The following is a 17,730-nucleotide window of genomic DNA, read 5'->3' as shown; positions in this document are numbered from 1 at the left end:
ACGGCTCACCCAAGGGTGGTTGGAGAGTTCTTCATGCAGGCTTGGCCTGAACAGGTGTGGGCAGCACATGGGAACCATGAGGATGGTGACTCCGGGGCTGCCCACGTGGGAAGCCATTTTCCCTCCAGGCTGAGGGGTGGCGAATATAGCCCTCTCCAGGACAGAGAGGGCTGCTCCTTCTCCAGAGCAGGGTGGGCACTGTTGCCCGGAGCCCAGTGGAGTTGGGGGCTGTAGGGCCCTCTCCTCTGCACCAGCCCCATCTCCTGCCAGGGCTCTCCTGGCTGAGCTGACAGTGGCCAGGAGGCCCCGGTGTCATCCTCTCTGGGGCCTGCACCCCAGGCAGGAGGTTGGCCAGTTCAGAAGGGTGACAGCCACCAGGTATTGCCTTAGAACTTCCCTTTGGCTCCAGCTCTGAGATCTCCCCTGCTCCAGCGCCCTATTTCCTCAAAGAGCAGAGCACCCTAGAGAGCAAGGCTGGGACGCTGCTGTGGGTAAGGGTTCCTTTCCCTGTGGGGCAGCCTTGCTACTGCACTGGTCCTAGCAAAGCTGGGAACTCTTCCAGGCCTGGACAGCCGAATGCCTGGTGTCATCCGTGGGGAACGGAGGACCTCACAAAATATATCCAGGGCTACATCTGGTACATCACAGCTGCTGTGTGAGCAGCGGATCCCATCACTACCATTATTCTCACAGAGCAAGAATTAGAGTCCATTCTGCCAAGAGCTCAGCATCGAGGATCATGGGAATTCTATCCTGTGAGGAAGTGAAACTCTGCTTGGTCTTTATAGTGTTAGCTTGTGCCCTACAGCCCAGTCAGATTCATGTTTCATGCTTGGTTTGCAGATGAGGAAACCGAGGCTCTGGGGACTGGGGTGTCCCGTGAAAAGCAACAGTGCCAGGGAGAGGTATACTTGACGCCATTCGGTTCTTGCCTAGTGATTGCTTCACACCTTGCCCCGTCACCACCTTGTCCCCCTCTCTGCTGCTCAGTTGCCAAGGGGACAAATTCTTGTTGCATCACCATAAATGAATGAATGAGAACAACCATCGCACTTCTAACCCTGGAAAGTTCATTTCAGGGTTGCTGTAGGATTCTGGGAAATGAACCAACCAGCAGCCACGAGTCTCCCCATTCTCCAGATGGAGAGGCCAAGCGTGAGGTCCCTGGGAAGGCTGGAGTCACTCAGGGCAGAGGAGCAGGGGACACATCCAGTGCGGCTCCTGTCCTTGCTCAGGCATCGACCACTGAGCCCGCGGGTGGAAGGCGCCAGCTTGCTGGCAGTTCCTTCCCCTCTCCTCTCTGTCCCCATCCCAAAGGTAAAAAGTTCACGTGGGCAGCCATCCGTTGCGGGCTGTCAGGCAGTCATGTAATCTCTCTGTGGTTTTATTACTTAAAAATGCAGCAGCATCCGGGCTGGGGAATTTTCCAAGGTGTTTGAGGCTGCCACGGGCCCCATTTATATTGTGCCTGAGTTTCCTTCCCAGTCTCCTTGAGACAAGTGACCAGCGGGCCCCGCCACGAAGGCTGTATCAGTCATTTGCCAACGGGAGCCAGGCCGTGAATTATCAGGGGATGGCGAGGCGGGGGAGCGAGGGCCGGGGGCGCGGGGTGACAGTAAACATGTCCCTGAATGTGTCCCCCATCACTCACGGGCAGATAGCAGATCTTGGCACAAACGTGGCCCCTATTGGTAAATCTCCACCTGACCTGTGAGGGAGACCGAGGTGACTTTCCCGAGCCTCTCTGCTGGGGAACTTGGGTGGAAGTTTATGGCAGGCTGTGTTGACCCACCTGGCAGGGACAGTGGAGATGGCCCAGGCTCTGTGTGGCTGGAAAACACTATCTGCTTAATTAATTTATTCATCCATCTATGCTTTCCTTCAACAGAAATTTGCTATTGACCATCAGATACATGAAGGCAATAAACATTTGGAATTTCTTCTGAGAGGCAGAATGAAGGGATTTTTTTTAGGGGGGGCACAGGGTTCCCAAAGTCAGGCCGCTGTTGTCCCCTCTCTGTGGTCCCTTGTCACACTGTCCCAGCTGCATCCTCCCTCTGTCTCCAGTCCTTGGCCCCTGGCCCTTTTGCTCCCGGTCCATGTGGCTCCAGCCTTGCATGGGTGATCTTTTTTTATTTTTTGTGTTGGGGATTGAACCCAGGGCTTTTGCACTGAGCTGTATCCCTAACCTTTTTTTGGTTTTTTTTAGTTTGAGACAAGGTCTCGCTAAGTCAGTAAGTTGCCCAGCCTGGGCTCAAGCTGGCGATGCTCCGCCTCAGCCTTCCGGAGTGTAGTGGGTGGTCACAAACCTTGCTCTGGCTGGCCTCCCGCTTCTCTTGGTTCTTCCGTTCTCTGCTCCTGTTTCTGCCTTGCTTGCTCTGTCAATCCCCTCCCCCCCCCGCCAGTCTCTCAGCTTGCCTCTCCCCTGTCTCTGGATGGTCCTGGCCTCCTCTCCATCTCTCTGTCTCTCTCTAACCCTCCCTGCCTCAGCTTAGCCCCTCTCTGTCCTAGTTCTCCTCTCTCTGTTTCTCTCCTAACTTGGGGGAGCACTTTTTGTCCCCACTCTGTCCTGGGCCAGAGCATTTCCCTTTCCTGGAGCTGGATGGAGGGAGGGGGTGAGACACCCACGCTTCCTTCAAGAGACCTTGAGGGGCTGAGACTGGGCTGGGCTCCAAGGGCAGGAGGTGGGCCAGGAGGGTCCAGAGTCCACTCCTCAGCCCAGGGCGGCTCACTTGGGCAGGGGAGGGGCCAGCGGGAGTGTCCTTTGGACCCTGGCAGCAGCCCTCTGTGTGCAGACAAGGACCAACTCTTTCAAACATAATTTATTGGAGGATACCTCATTGCACATGGCAATAGCTTGTGCTTAAATAGTAATAAGCTTGATTGCTGTGCTGTCGTTAAACTTTTTTCCCCCATTCAGTTTAACTGACCATTTTGTGTGTGGTTCTGAGCAAGGGGGGAGAGAGAGCCCGGTCATTATCCTTGGCCTGAAACAGGAGTTAATTTCTAAGAAGGTATAATTTTATTCCAATGATTTTACATTTAATTAACTAAAGCTACAAGTAATTTGAAATTATACCATGATGGGGCCTCACTTTGGGGATCACAGGAGAGAACAGAGGGGCTGGGTGCCCAGGGAGGAAGGTGGGCAGGGCAGAGGGACGAAGGGAAGGAGACACTGTGCCAAGCAGTGGTGGGCATGGAGGCCTGAGATGCGCAGCCGAGGCCTGTCCTTCCCTGTCTTGCGGTGCCGGGACTGGCCCAGGACCCTGCTCACGCTGGGCAGGCACTCTGCCTCCAAGCTGCACTGCCCAGTCCTTCTTGAACCATCTGCCCTGGGGGTTGATGTGATCACACTGAACCCTTTTGCCCTCTGTGTAAGAATCAAGCTGTACGAATTCTTTCCTATCTGACTCTTTCCATCTACACTGTTGTGTGCCGCAGCAGCTGGTTCCTTTTCACTGCTGTGGGAGAGTCCATTGAATGGATTTGCCATAACTGACCTATTCATTCTGTCCTCCACAGGCTCAGGTTTAGGGCTATGATGAACTTTGCTGCCGTGGACGCTCTTGCGCCTGTCTTTGGTGGTAGAAGCACTCTTCCTCTTGAGGCACAAAGGAGGGTGCCACCTGTGAAGCAGGGAACAAGACCTCACCAGGCCCTGAATCTGCTGGTGCCTTAGATCTTGGGTGTCTCAGCCTCCAGAACAGTAAGCGGTAAATTTCTGTTATCTCTTAATCACTTACTCTAAGGTATTTTATTATAGCAGCCCCCAAAGAGCAAGATGCTTAGTCAAGTCTTTTCAGCACTTCTTAAAACTTGGGTTGTCCTTTTTTTAATTGCTAGATTTTCTAACAAAATATATTGTGAAGCTGGGGCTGAAGCTTGGTGGTAGAGCAATTGCCTAGCATGGGTGAGGTCCTGGGTTCCATCCCCAGTGTGTGTGTGTGTGTGTGTGTGTGTGTGTGTGTGTGTGTGTTATGTGTATCTCGAAATATATGGTAAATGTTAAATTATTAAGTAAAAGACACATTGCCATTAATCCCCCTGAAAATACTTGCCCTCAGTTTGAACACACTTATCCCATTGTTCTTGCCACTTTCAGAAGCAGTTCTGGAAATTCTTTCGTGTCTTTATGAAGTATGATTTAAAAAGAAATACAGTGACTGCTTATGCTGAGTGCCATCCAATGGAAAGGTAGGCTCGTAAAAGGGTTACAGTGCATCCCCATCCACCTTATTCACTGGATCTGGCACTATTCAACTTCTGGTTCTTCCCCATAGTCAAAATGACCATGAAAGGTAAACATTTGGAATCAACTCAGGGCATCACGGCAGCCACGACTGTGCAACTAAAGACACTTATGAAAGAGGACTTCCAGAACTGCTTCAGAAAGTGGCAAGAATGGCGGGATAAGTGGTATAGATATCACTGTTATGTGGAAATATGTTTCCAGTTTTCTTAGGCATATATTGTGGAGTGTATTCACCAGGTCATGTGGTGATCTTATGTTTAGTCATTTGAGGAACTGCAAGTGTCTTTCAAAATGGCTGCACCTCTTCACACTCCTGTGAGCAGCACACAAGGGCTCTGGGTTCTCTTCATCCTTGCCCACATTTATTACTATTGTTTTTTTCTTTTTTGGGGGGGGTGTGTTCTGGGGATTGATTCCAGCCCCCGCCCTTCTTTATTTTTTATTTTGAGACAGAGTTTTGTTAAATCACTAAGTTGCCCATGCTGGGCTCAAATTTCTGATCCCCCTGTCTTGGCCTCCCAGAGTGCTGGAATTATAGGTGTGCACCACCACATCTGCCCTATCATTTGTCTTTTTTGACTGTAGTCATCTTAGTTGGTGTGAAATGCTACTTAATTGTGGTTTGGGTTTGCATTTCCCTCATGATAAATGATGTTGAAAATGTTTTCATTTTGTGCTTTTTGGCCATTTGTTTATTGCTTTGGAAAAATGTCAACTCAGATATTTTGCCCCTTTTAAAACTGAGTTATTTGTCTTTTGTTGAGTTGCAACCCTTCCAAATTCTTAATACTAGGCCTGGATAGAGGATCTGCACATTGTTTTCTGTTTGCACATGTGGGTTTCCTTTTCATTTTTTTTGATAGTGTCCTTTCACGCACAAAAGCATTTAATTGGGATGAAGTCCACCCTGTTTATTTTTTTTTTCTTTTGTTGCTTGTGCTTTAGGTGTCATGTATAAGAACCTCTATCCTAATCCAAGATTTATGCTGATGTTTTTTCTCCTAAGAGTTGTATATAGTCTTAGCTCTTTTTTTGAATTAATTTATGTATATGGTGTAATATAGGGGTCCAAACTCATTCTTTTGTTTGTGGATAGCCATGTGTCTCAGTGCTATCCTGGTCTATTCTTTTCCATAGATATGTATATCTGTTCCTACGCTTGTATCACACTTTTGATTACTGTTGTTGTAGTAAGTTTAGAAATAGAGAAGTGTGAACCCATGAACTTTGTTTTTCTTTTGTTTTGGATGTTCTTACTCTTGAATTTACATATGAATTTTTGTTCATTTTGTCCATAACTGAAAAAAAGTAGTCATGATTTTGATAGAGATTACATTTAATATGTAGATCAATTTGGAGAGTATGACCATCTTAACAATAGTAAGCCTTCTAGTCCACGAACATAGGCTATCTTTCCACTTAGGTTTTCTTAATTTTCTTCAAAATATTTTATAGGACACAGTATAATTTTTGCATTTCTTTTGTCAAACTTATCCTCAATATTTTGTTCTTTTTGATGCTATTGTAAGTGGAATTGATTCCTTAACTTCAGTTTTGGTTTATTCATTATTACTGAACAGAAATATAGTTGATTTTTGTATATTGATCTTTGTATCTTATAACCTTGCCGAACTCATTCATTACTTCAAATAGCTGTTTTTGGCATGTGTAGATCCTTTGGGATTTTCTATGTAAGAGATCATGTCATCTGCAAATAGACATAGTTTTACTTCCTTTCCAATTTAATGCCATTATTTCTTTTTCTTGCCTAATTGCCCTGGCCAGTGCTTCTGGCCCAATGTTGACTAGAAGTAGGGGATAGAAAATATTCTTGCCTTGTTCCTGATACTAAGGGGAAAGGAGGCTGCCTTTCACCATTACGTGTGGTCTTAGTTGTGAGCTTTCACAGATATCAGGGTTAGGACATTAATTCCCATTCCTAGTTTGGTTGGTGTTATTATCAAGAAAGGGTGGTGAATTTCTATCACTTTTTCTGAGCCTATTGAGATGATCATATGACTTTTTTGTTCTTTATTCTATTAATATGGTATATATTACATTAGTTGATTTTTGGATGCTTAATCATCCTTGCTTTTCTGGGATGAATCCCACTTTGGCATAGTTTAATCCCTTATATATATTGCTGGGTTCAGTTTTCTAGCATTTTATTGAGGATTTTTGCATCTATAGTCTTAAGAGTTATTGTTCTGCAATTTTCTCTTGTGGTATTTTTGTTTTTGGTGTGGAATCTTTCTCTTTCTTTCTTTCTCTCTCTCTCTTTTATTTTTCCTTTCTTTCTTTCTTTCTTTCTTTCTTTCTTTCTTTCTTTCTTTCTTTCTTTCTTTCTTTCTTTCTTTCTTTCTTTCTTTCTTTTTCTTTCTTCATTATTGTGGATGGAACCCAGGGCCTTGCACATGTGAGGCAAGCACTCTGACACTGAGCAACACCCCAGTCTGAGATACCTGGTTTTATACAAATGTATCCCTAAAGCTTGTACAGAAATTGATTGCTTCCCTTCATAGAGATAAAGCTGTTTCAGAATCCCTCATTCTAATACAATGCTTCTCCTCAATTCTCAAGAACATGTTCCCAGCCTTCAAAGCACTCTTCAACTCTGTCCTTGCCCTCATAGTCAGCACACACCAAACTGGCTTATGTCCAGGGAATGTCTGGCCATGGCCAGCCTCAGTGTTACACCTTTTGACGTGACCAGTCATTTCCGTGTTTTAGAGCAATAATCAATCTTGTTACTAATACCAGGCCTCTCATCATTTTCCATCTTCTCCTGGTTCTAACTAAACAATAAAGGTCACATGAACTGAAGGATCGAAATCATTGCCTGACACTGGTGCAGAGATGGCTGTGCTGTCAGAAGCAACCATGCTCTCTTAGGCGCCCCAGTGTATGGCCCAAAGGGTTCATTTCTCAGCTGGGGCCCCAGGGCCCAGATCTGCCTGCTGAAAGGAGGTTAGGGCTTCTCTGTGCGGGGAACAAAGGTGTGGATTGTGTGCATTCTGCTTCTCTGGGGTCCTTCTCAAATGCTCCCTTGGTTTCTCTGGTCCCCTCTTTCCCAATCAGTTATCATCTTGCTTTCTTCTGAGCCCACCCCTCGCTTTTTATACTTCTTATGGTCCCAATATTATGATCATTTCTGTCCCTGTTTTATGTCACCTGCTCTGAACTGAGACTGTCCCAGGGCAGGAACCCCTCCTTCTGCCTTATGTCACCCCAGCATAGTCCTATCCCCAGCCATTTGGATGTTCCTTTTCCTTTTGAAGACAAGAAAAATATTTGGGTCCACAGACATATCCTGTGGTGGTCAGTACCCACCCCTACCTGAGAATCAGTGCTGGGGGCGGGTGACTGGTCATCTCGATTCTCCATCTCCACCCACCTTTCCACCTGCTGCCTTTGCCTCTCTGCACCTGCTCTGCCTGCCCCATGAATGCCCCCCATGGACACCTCTGTGATTACACAGCTCCGTGTGGGGTCCAGGCATTGCCCAAGGCCTCGGGCCAGTAGAGTATGAGCTACAGTGAAGGACACAAAATCAACCTAGAGGACACTGTAGAATTCCTGCTCTTCAGCAATTTGGTCTCTGGCCTCCATGCCAAAACCCCATGGGCCTCTGCAGAACCCACAAAGCCTCTTGACAAGAGAATATGTCAACTTGTGTTAAAGGTACTGTCTTAGTTGCTTCCTCACTGCTGGGACAAATACCCAACATCCACAACTCAATGTGGGGGAGGTATATTTTGGCTCATGGTTTTTAAAGGATTCAGACCACAGTCGGCTGTCTTCAAGGCAGCAAGTCTTGGTGGAAGGGTCTGGTGGAGGAAAGCTGCTCACCTCATGGCAGCCAGGAATAAGTGTGAGAAGGGAGGAGCCAGGGGTGGAGATACACCCTTCCAAGTCACACCCCCAGTTTCCCACTTCTTCTGTCCAGATCCTACATCTTAACAGCACATTTAGTTATAGTGGACTAATTCACTGATGAGTATAGTGCTCCCTTGATCCAATCACCTTCCAAAAGCCCAACCTCTGAACACGTGAGACTTTTGGGGGAACATTCTAGAACTAAACCATAACAGGTACATTTGCCCATCACTTGCAATGCATAGAAGCCACCATTGCTGTGTTATAGCATCTCTCTCTTTTCCAGTTTGTCTGAGCTCCATGTAGTTCTCAAAGGCTTGTTTTCAAATAAAAATAGCTACTATTTTCTGAGGCTTACTGTTCTGGGTACTGTTGGATTACTTGACCTGAATTTTTTCATTTAATCTAGAACAGCCCTGAGAGGTAGTATCAGACAGCTTTGGCTGTGTAACAGAACACTCCAGAATTTAGTGGCTCATGTTTCTGTTCTGAGGTTGGCTAGGTGAGCTGGGCTTAGTTGTCTTGCTCTTCTGGTCTTGGCTGGGAATCACTCTTATACCTGGGGTCAGTGGGAGGGTCAGCTAGGTGGCCTCATCTAGGTTGGCCTCTTGTCTTGCTCCATGGCCTCTCATCCTTCGAAGTCACACAGCACAGTAGCAGTAGTAGCAAGGGTGAGGAGGAAGATGCTGTGAGCCTCTTGAGGCTCAAGAGGCTCACAGGACCAGTGTGTGCTTGCTTCTGCCCCTCCCACTGGCCAGCCTGGATCCCAGGGGTAGAAACGGACACCAGCCCCTGATGGGAGCAGCTGCCAAGTGGCATTGTGAAGAGGTGTGGTTGAGGCAGGAGAGTAACTGGGACCACTTTGCAAACAGTCCTCCATTTTTTATGTTAGAGAGTTTAACAGCTCGAGCCCCTCCGGTTGCCCTTGTCTCTTAAAGAACCCTGGCAAAGCCTCCCCTAGAGGGCGTCCCGAGGGTTCTCTAGGGAGCCTGGGCAGAGTGAGGCAGATTAGTGGCCTCCAGAAGGAAGCCTTGGGGAGCCACTGGGAACCTGGCAGGGGATTGGCAACATGTCAGTGACCCTTCTGAGGTGTCCGGCAGGGCCCCGTGGCTGGACTTGAGGCGGGCAGAAGGGACCGGGGTTGGGGTCAGGCTGCAGAAAGGGACAGGGTCTAATCAAGTTGGGGCTCACACCATTTGTTCAGGGGGGTGGGCTTGTTCCTGAGGTGGGAGGGAGCCAAGGAACAGTGACAGCAGGGAGAGATGTGCTCATTTGTACATTCATTCATTTACTGGCCAAGGACTTCCTGAACATCCGGGTCCCTGACAAGGAGGGATTGTTACCATCATTTCATGCCATTTTGCAAAGGAGCTCAGAGGCTGCAGTGGCCGTGACCTGCCCAGAGTCCGTCAGCCGAGGGACGGTGACCATGACTCCAGGCAGCGACTGCACAGTCAAATTCACCTCTGTGTCCACCATGCTGAGGGGACAGAGGGCTCCAGTGGCCACTGAAGAGCCTGTGAAGGGAGCAGTTTGGGGGCCGAGTTAGGAGGACCTGGATTTGGAAGCTGGCAGCTTTCAGGGGAAACGAAGCAGGGAGATCTGGGGAGATCTGGGGCTAAGCCACTTGAGGAATGGACAGATTACCGCTCGGCGTGGCATGGCCAGGATGCGTGTGATGGCAGCCAAGCCTTCCTGCAGGGCCTCTTTCTTCCTCTCCTCTCCTCTGCCCTTCTGTCTCCCTCCTCCTGTCTCTTTCCCCTTCCTTCTGCCCCTCTTTCCCCTCATCCTTCTTCTCCCCCTTTTCTTGACATTTTCCCGGCTTCAGTGAAGCCCATCCCATGGGTGCTCACTGAGAGGACTCCAGGGAGGCCACTCACCCATACAAGGGTCACCCCACCATGGGGGCTCCAGGTTCCCGAGGTCCTGGGTGGGCACTGGGGTGACAGTGTTGGGCACAGGCAATGTCTGTCACTGGGTGCCTGAGGGCTTCCTGGATGTCTTGCTCACTCTCTTGTTGCCGGGACAAATGCCGGACACCCACAACTTCAAGGAGGAGAGGTTTATTTTGGCACATGTGTATAGACCAGGGTTGGCTGGCTCCCAAAGCTGAAAAAGCCTGGTAGAGGGGCATGGCGGATGAAAAGCTGCTCATGTCATGGTGCCAGGAAGCAGAGAGAGAGAGAAGATGGGAGCCGGGAGGGAGACAGACTCTTGCAGGTCACCCTCAGACTGCTTCCCCTGACCAGGCCGCGCCTCCTAACAGCAGGTCAGCTACAGCACCCTGTGGTCCAGTCCTCTTCCCAAAGCCCCACCTGTGAGCGTATGAGGCTCTTAGAGGACGGCTGGATATGAACCACAGTACCATAGGATGTTCCAGGGCTCAGAAGGGTGCCCTGAGGATATGGGTGGGAGCCAGGCCAGCAGCACCCTGAGGATACACTGTGTGTATCCACGCCCAGCGGGAACAGGCTGCACACTTTCTCTGTGGCTGTGCGAGTTCCAGCCCATTAGCCTGCAGTTCCGCATGTGGACGTCTGCCTGTGCACGAGTGTCAGAGCCACACCTATTCGTGCACAGTGTAAGCTTTTGGGGTGTTTGGGATTGGATTTACCCAGCGGTGGGGGTGCACATGACATTGCCAACTAGGGAGTCCATGTGCAGGGGACCAGACCACAGATTCTGGTCTTCTCCATGCATGTGTGTGAGTGTGTGCATGCGTGTGTGGACTTGTGCCTCTGTGGTCCAAGGACAGGATACTTGTCCCACCCTGTCGTAACTGAGCTTTTGAAATCCCAGGGTCCTTGTCCCCCGCCCTGCCCCCAGTACAGCAGCATCAGCCAGCGGGCGTTTCTTGCAAGATCTCCCAGTTCTCAGGAAGTGAGGTGACACCCCATCCCTTAGGTCCCTCCCAGCCGTGGGAGACTTCAGGGCCTCAGGTGCAACCCCCCGGGCCAGGCCTCCTCCTGTCCCTCTCCTTTGGGTCAGCCCTGGGTGAGGAGGGAGGGACAACTCACATGTGGTAGGGCAGGTGGCAGCTGTGGGGCTTAAGGAAAGGGCCGCAGATGTCCCCCGGGGAGCAGTGTCCCCAGCACACACACCCAGGGCTGCAGGTTTCCTCTGCTACACGGTGGGCGGGATGACCAGGAGGCGCTGTCAGTGTCCAGAGAAGAGCAGGGGACAACTCATTGTTTGCTGAGGGGGCGGTGCTCCAGGCCTGCCGTGGAAGTGACTTGGGTTCTGCCACCTGCTCCTCACAGTTGACCCTGTGGGTTCTTTTTCTGTTGTTTGTACTGGGGATTGAAGCTGGGGCCTTCACATTGAGCTATTCTCCAGCCCTTTTTTATTCTGAGACAGGGTCATGCTAAATTGATAAATTGCCTAATCTGGACTTGAACTTGCAATCCTCCTGCCTCAGCTTCCCCAAGTGCTGGGATCTCAGGGTGCACTGCCATGCCCAGCAGGAATCTTGCATCACTGCTCTGTTTGTTGTTGGTATTGTTGCCTCTTTTCTGCACTGATCAAGGAGCCCTGGAAGGCATTAGAGGCCCAGGAGGGCTTTCAAGCCTCTTCTCTAAAGCTGGTGAGAGGTGCTCCATTGCAAAGCAGATCTTGTGGCCAGTGTGAGATGCTGAGCTTAGCTCTGGGCCTGCTGGTTGTGGGTTCAAATCCCAGCTGTGCAGCCCCCACCGAAGCTGAGTGGAGCTCACCTCCGGGAGCTCATTTCACGTCTGTAAATTGGGACTAGTGGTGTCCACTCTATAGGCCTGGCCAAGGACTTAATGAGATGAGAGGCGCTAAGTGCTCATTAACTCTCCATCTGGTCCACTGAGGCCGGAGAATTCTCGGGGCTTGTTCTGTTAGAGCAATCTGCCTTTCCCACACCCACCTCAAGGGTGAGAGTGTCACCCTGTAATTATCTTTGGGGGCACAGACCACCCATGACATTTCTGGTGGTTTTATTAGTCTAGGAGATTAGTTTGTTAAGGAGGAAGCTGGTTGTCCTGGCCCGGGGAGGGACAGGCCATCCCGTTGAGCCGTGTGCTTCGGTGGCCACAAGTGATGGTTTATGGGGCCTGTAAAAGCTGCTGACCCTGCTCTCTGGACTTAATGAGATGAGCAGACCCCGCTGTTTCCAATAACCTCTGGCGCCAGCTGAGCCCGCTGAGCCCAGCTGACCTGAGAGGGGATGAGGGACCTGGTCTCTGCTTGAGACCCTGGCTGGCCTGGGTGGGAACAGAGGAGGGAGGCTGGAGGCCGACTCCCCATGTCCCTGAGGGCAGGACCACTGTCCAGACAGGTGGGGCAGGGGCAGACTCCACAGGCCTGGGGCTTGGCCAAGCCACTTCCTGTGAGAAGGGATCATGGCCCACAGTAGGTGTTTGTCCTGGGTGAGACAGGAAGAACATCCCAGAGTGCCTGGCCCGCCGCGAGGGACCTAGTGGAGTGTGGACAGTGTGTCATCCCCTGGGCAGAACCCAGAACTTCCAAGCTGGTGCCCAGCTGTCCCTCAGCCGGGTGTCCATCCTCTCTTGATTTGGTCATCGGAACTCTGGGCCTGGAAAGCTCCTGTCTTCCTCAGGGGGGCGCTTGATTTTGTTTTCATGAAGCAGACACTGCATTTGAGGCCTGTGGCATGAAGAACAGTGAGGGCTGTCTGGGGGTGGCTGCCCACTTATAAGGATGGGGATGACAGCTAGAGCCCAGCCATGCCCTGGCCACACTGTGACACAATTGTGGCCATTTTCAGGCCATGCCCACCTCGCCTGGGTGAAGGGGTCCCCAAAGGGGTGTCTTTGGGTGGGCTTTGACAGCTGGTGCGGTCCTCTTAGCAAGGCCAGCCAGGCAGGGCAGGCCAAGGTCACTGTCATCCACCCAGCCATGCTTGTCCATCTGTCCATCCGTCCACCTGTCTGTCTGTCCAGGAACCTGGTCCATCCTTCAGCAACACCCTGTGGGGACTTCCTTGGAGACAGCGCTCCATGTCCCATGTATTTTCCTACTTTTACAGTGATCCCCAGGGAAGGATCAACTCCCGTTTTCACAGAGGAGGAAACAGAGGTTCCCAGGGCTCAGGCCCCGGCTCCCGGGTCTCACTCATAAGGAGTCACGGAGGACAGAATCCAACTCCATGGGGCCCCACTGCCTGCTCACCACCCTGACCTGACCCTAACCCCAACCTCCCCAAGACTCCAGCAGGAATTAGTCAGCAGGGGGAAGAAGGGGAGTCTGGCAGCCCAAGGATCTGCCTTGTCTGTCTTTACAAGGAAGGACAACTTGCCTCAGTTCCCCTGCCCAGCACCCAGGCCACTAGGGATGCCAGAGACCCCAAGTCCCAGTTGGTCTGCTGAGGCCCTCATGGCCCAGACCCTCTCCTCCCCAGCTCCCAACAGATTATCCCGATCCTTTGTTTCCACTCACTCCTGGCCCTGCCGCTGCCTGCTGACAGGTGGCCGGAGGCAGGTCCCTTCTCCTGGGTCCCCTTTCCTCATCCGGAGCATGGAGCTAGCAGAGAGGCAACAGCGTGGCCTCAGGAGAAGCAGCGTGGCTGAGGACCCCTCCCTGTGTCACTCTTGCCCTACCTCCTCCTTCACAGATTGTCTCTGGAGCTTCCTCTCAGTCCTGGTGACAGTCAGAGCAGTCCTCATGCCAGCTCCCTGCCCTAAGAACTCAGAAGGCTGCAGCCTCGGGGAGGCCTCCTCCTGTGACCCAGCTTGGGCTCAAGCTCCTGGATGGCCCCCAGTGGGAATGGAGACCCCGTTCTTGGGGGTGTCCCCTACATTCCACACTGGGGCCTCATTGCCAGGCACCTGGAGCAGGCAGATCTGCCCTCCAGTGGGGTCTGCCTGGGAGCTGGGGAGGTCCTGGCTTCCTCCAGAGAGAATTTTGGGTACATTTGGGGAGACCACAGTAGGTCCACTCAGTCTCAGGGCCTTCCTCATGGGGCTTGAACCAACCCTGCTGTCTCTGGGGCAGGGCCCTTGTGACTCCATGAGGACAATCTGGGGCACATCAGCAGGATTGACACCTGCTATGGGGAGCAAAGTCCTTTGGGTGGAACCCAAGTTCTGGTACCAGGTTGGCTGGCCCTCAAATCCCAGCTCCTTGGTTTCCTAGCCATGTGACCTTGGGGAGGCTGTTTACGGTCTTTGTGCCTCAGTTTCCCCCTGTAAGCTGGAGATAATACCATTACTCAGTCACAGGGGCTAAGAAGGGTTAAATTTGCTAACACAGGCAAAGCATTTGGGACAGGGCTTGGCACTTGTATCATCAACTGTTGACTTACACACTGGAATTCACTGTCACAGCTGAGGCCAAGGGTCCCTCTTGTCCCCACCTAACAGCTAAGGAGGTGGTGCAGTTCCAGAAACCTCTGTCTGCCTGCTCAATCCCGGCCTCGTGACCTGACCTGCAACCCTCCTTGAGAGAAGGGGTCTCTAACCTGGTGGGAGGCCTGCTGGGCAGGCCCAGGGCAGGGTGGGGGTCCTGACTAGCGTCCCTTAAAGATCTGGTGAGCCCTGGCCTTACCAGAGAACCAGCTGGAGGAGAACTCCAATTAAGGGTTATTCCCCTTTTTCCTACCTTGAAATTCCTATTGATTTCCTCCCTAAATAGAAATTCCCATTGATTCCTTGTCTGTTCAGATTAGTGTCCTCGGCTGTAGCCTTCGGTGCATAATATCTTCACACTTCTTCTCGAGCCCCATTAACTCTCCCCAAGGTGACCCTGCCACCACCTGTGGATTCCAAGCTGGGAGGGGGAGAGGGTCTTGATCTAAGACGCCCTACCCTTCCTCTGCCCTGGATAAGACAAAGAGGGGCAGGAAAGATAAAGATCCCATTACACTCAGACTCCGGTGGGTCCGCCTCATCGTGCCTGCCTCTGCCTGGGAACCTTAGCCTGGTGCTTTGGGAGGAAGCAGAGGCGGGTGGAGGCCTCACTGACAGGAAAGAGCCTCCTGAGCCAGGCGTGGTGGAACACTTCTGCAATTTTAGCACTTTCGAGGCTGGGGCAGGAGGATAGCTCCGAGTTGGATGCCAGCCTGGGTTACATAGAGAGTTCAAGTCCAGCCTGAACTACATAGCCAGACCAAGGTTGGGGGGTGGGGAGAGCCTCCTGCACATGCCCATTGTGAAGTCCAGCCTGCAGCCCCGGGCAGAGGGGTGCACCTGTCTCAGATTCTGCTCAGACTGCTCTCAAGAGCGGTTGTGCACTTTTCAGGGCTTTTGTGAGCTGGTTGATGTTGCTTTGGAAGCTTCAGATCAGCTGCAGTAGGAGTATTTATTGACACCATGCACACTGGCAAATGGTGTGGCTTGGGGCCTCTCTCCCTTCCCTCCCCCAGTTAAGAGAGCAGCTGTTTAGCACTTACCACCGGTGCACCGCTAGCCTGCTCTCACCTCCCCTTCTGGGTCTGCTTCTTCTTCCCACCATGGAGCACTCACAGCTTTGCCCTGCTGTCTGGGCACAGGGGTTAAGGAATGAAGAAGGGAGAAAGGCACAAGGTCCCCATCTGGAGCTCACAGCAGGGCAGCCAGCTGGGCAGCTCAGGAGCTGGGTGGCTTTGGAAAGCCACTGTGTTCCTGAAGACATGGGTCTGAACAACCCAAATTGTGGCACCACTCGCCCTGGGGAGGCAGGACTGAGCCTGGGGTGTGCCTGGGTCAGCTCACCAAATGCCTCTGACATCTCCCTGCCGAGGTACTCAGGTTGTTCTCATTTGACTAGCAGGAAAATGAGGCCCAGAGAGGTGAAGGAATGTGTGCAGAGTCACACAGCCTGCAAACTGTGGAGCAGGGTTCGAACCTGCTTGGGTACCCACTATGGCCCTTGGGGGTGTCGGCAGTGATGTAGCCTTCCTGTCCCCAGGCAGACACCTCGGTTCTCTGAGGACTCAGTCTGCCCCTCTACAGGGCCAGGGCTTCCTCACCGCGAGGATATGGGTGTGACCCTTCAGTGTCCCCAGTGCCCAGCAGAGGGCCAGTGCTGGGGTGCCAGGAGAGAGGACTTGAGAAGTGACTTCTGCAGGCAGAGCGGCAGGCGCCCAGACCACCCGGCCCACTCAGCACCCCAGGGAGCACCAGGGTCAGGAGGGAAGTGGGGAGCAGGAAGCAACCCCAGCCCACCTCTTAATCCAGCCTGGGTGACTCCGCATGTGAAATACCTGCCACGGGCTCGGTTTCGCTGCCTGGCCTCCTTCCAGTCGAACTGTCCCCAGTTTGAGGTGTGATTGTGGTGACTTTAAATTCGTAAAACATTTACCAATGTTAAAGACACATTGTCATCAATCTCTCCAAAGTCAAAATGACCATTAAAGGTAATCGTTTTGAACCAATTCAGGACATCAAGGTAGCTCTGATGGCGCAACTAAAGACAGGAAAGCGGACTTCCAGAACTGCTTCGGTAAGTGGCAAAAACAGTGGGATAAGTGTGTTCAAGGTGAGAGGGAGTATTTTAGGAGGACATGGCAATGTGTCCTTCATTGTAATACATTTAAAAAAAAATTTAAGCATTCATCATGTATTTTTGGTTTTCTTTTTGTTACTGAGGATTGAACTCAGGTCTTTGCGCCTGTGCAGCAGGCGGCAAAACCACTGAGCTAAATCCCCGGCCCCTCATCGTGTATTTTGATCAATACCTCATATACCGGTGGGTGGATAAAAGGAAAGAAAAGAGTCCAGTGACAAGAAAGAAAGGACATTTCCTGAGGGCTGTTGTGTCTGACAATTGTTGTTGCTCTGAGAGTCCCCAGAGGCCCCACAGTGTGAGGATGGCTGACTCTGTGGGCTGCACTCAGGCCTTCAGACCAGGGTGCAGCATGCCCAAGGTCATGTGGAAAGTCATTCCCCACACTGTCCTCAGCATCACACAGCATTGTGGGACATTGCAGGGAAGAGCTCTGGGGTCCCTCAGAGCTGAGTTCAAAACATGCCCTGCCACTTTCTATGCCCTGACTCAGCCAAGGGACATGACTTCTCTGAGCCAGCACACCCCTCTGTAAGAATGGGCACGACAATAGCAGATACCTTTGTGGCAGGAATCCAGTGAGCCCTGGCTTGTGAACCTGTTGGCACTGCCCTGTGGCATGTGCCAAGGGCTTGGGACCTGGTTGCTGGGGGTTTTACCACTTTCCCCGAGTGCCGCAGCAGGCTCTGCTCCTACCAAGCACTGAGCTCTGGCTGCAAATTGCCTGGGCTCCCAGAAAACTGGGGCTTCAGATCTGACCCCTGCCTGGGCCAGCCTTGGCCTTGGGGTGACTTCTGCTGAGGCCTACTGTGACCTAGAAGTTCTGTACCATGGGTGTGGTGCCCTGCTGCTTCCCGCTGTGCTGGGGACAGCTCAGGACTCCAGAACGTCATCTCTCTGTGCAAGTCGGCGCCTGTCACTGAGCCTGTTTTCTCATCTGCTAATGGGAAGAGAATTCCTGCCTGGGGAGAATTCCACACCAGGGCCTGGGGAAGGCAGGTCAGGGTGTGGCGAGTGCTGGCAGAGGGGCTGCCCCTGCCACGAAGGGCCCCAGGCACAGGTCTTTGGGGCAAGGTGTCTCAGTCTCCATAGTTGGAGCTCACTGAGGATTTTCCACTAATGGTTCATCAGCA

This window comes from Heterocephalus glaber, unplaced genomic scaffold, assembly GCF_053883595.1.
Source record: "Heterocephalus glaber isolate CG9 unplaced genomic scaffold, H.glaber_assembly_v1.0 deba00001479, whole genome shotgun sequence".
Classification (NCBI taxonomy): domain Eukaryota; kingdom Metazoa; phylum Chordata; class Mammalia; order Rodentia; family Bathyergidae; genus Heterocephalus; species Heterocephalus glaber.
The sequence above is the reverse complement of the archived record's forward strand: the minus strand, read 5'-3'. Positions refer to the sequence as shown.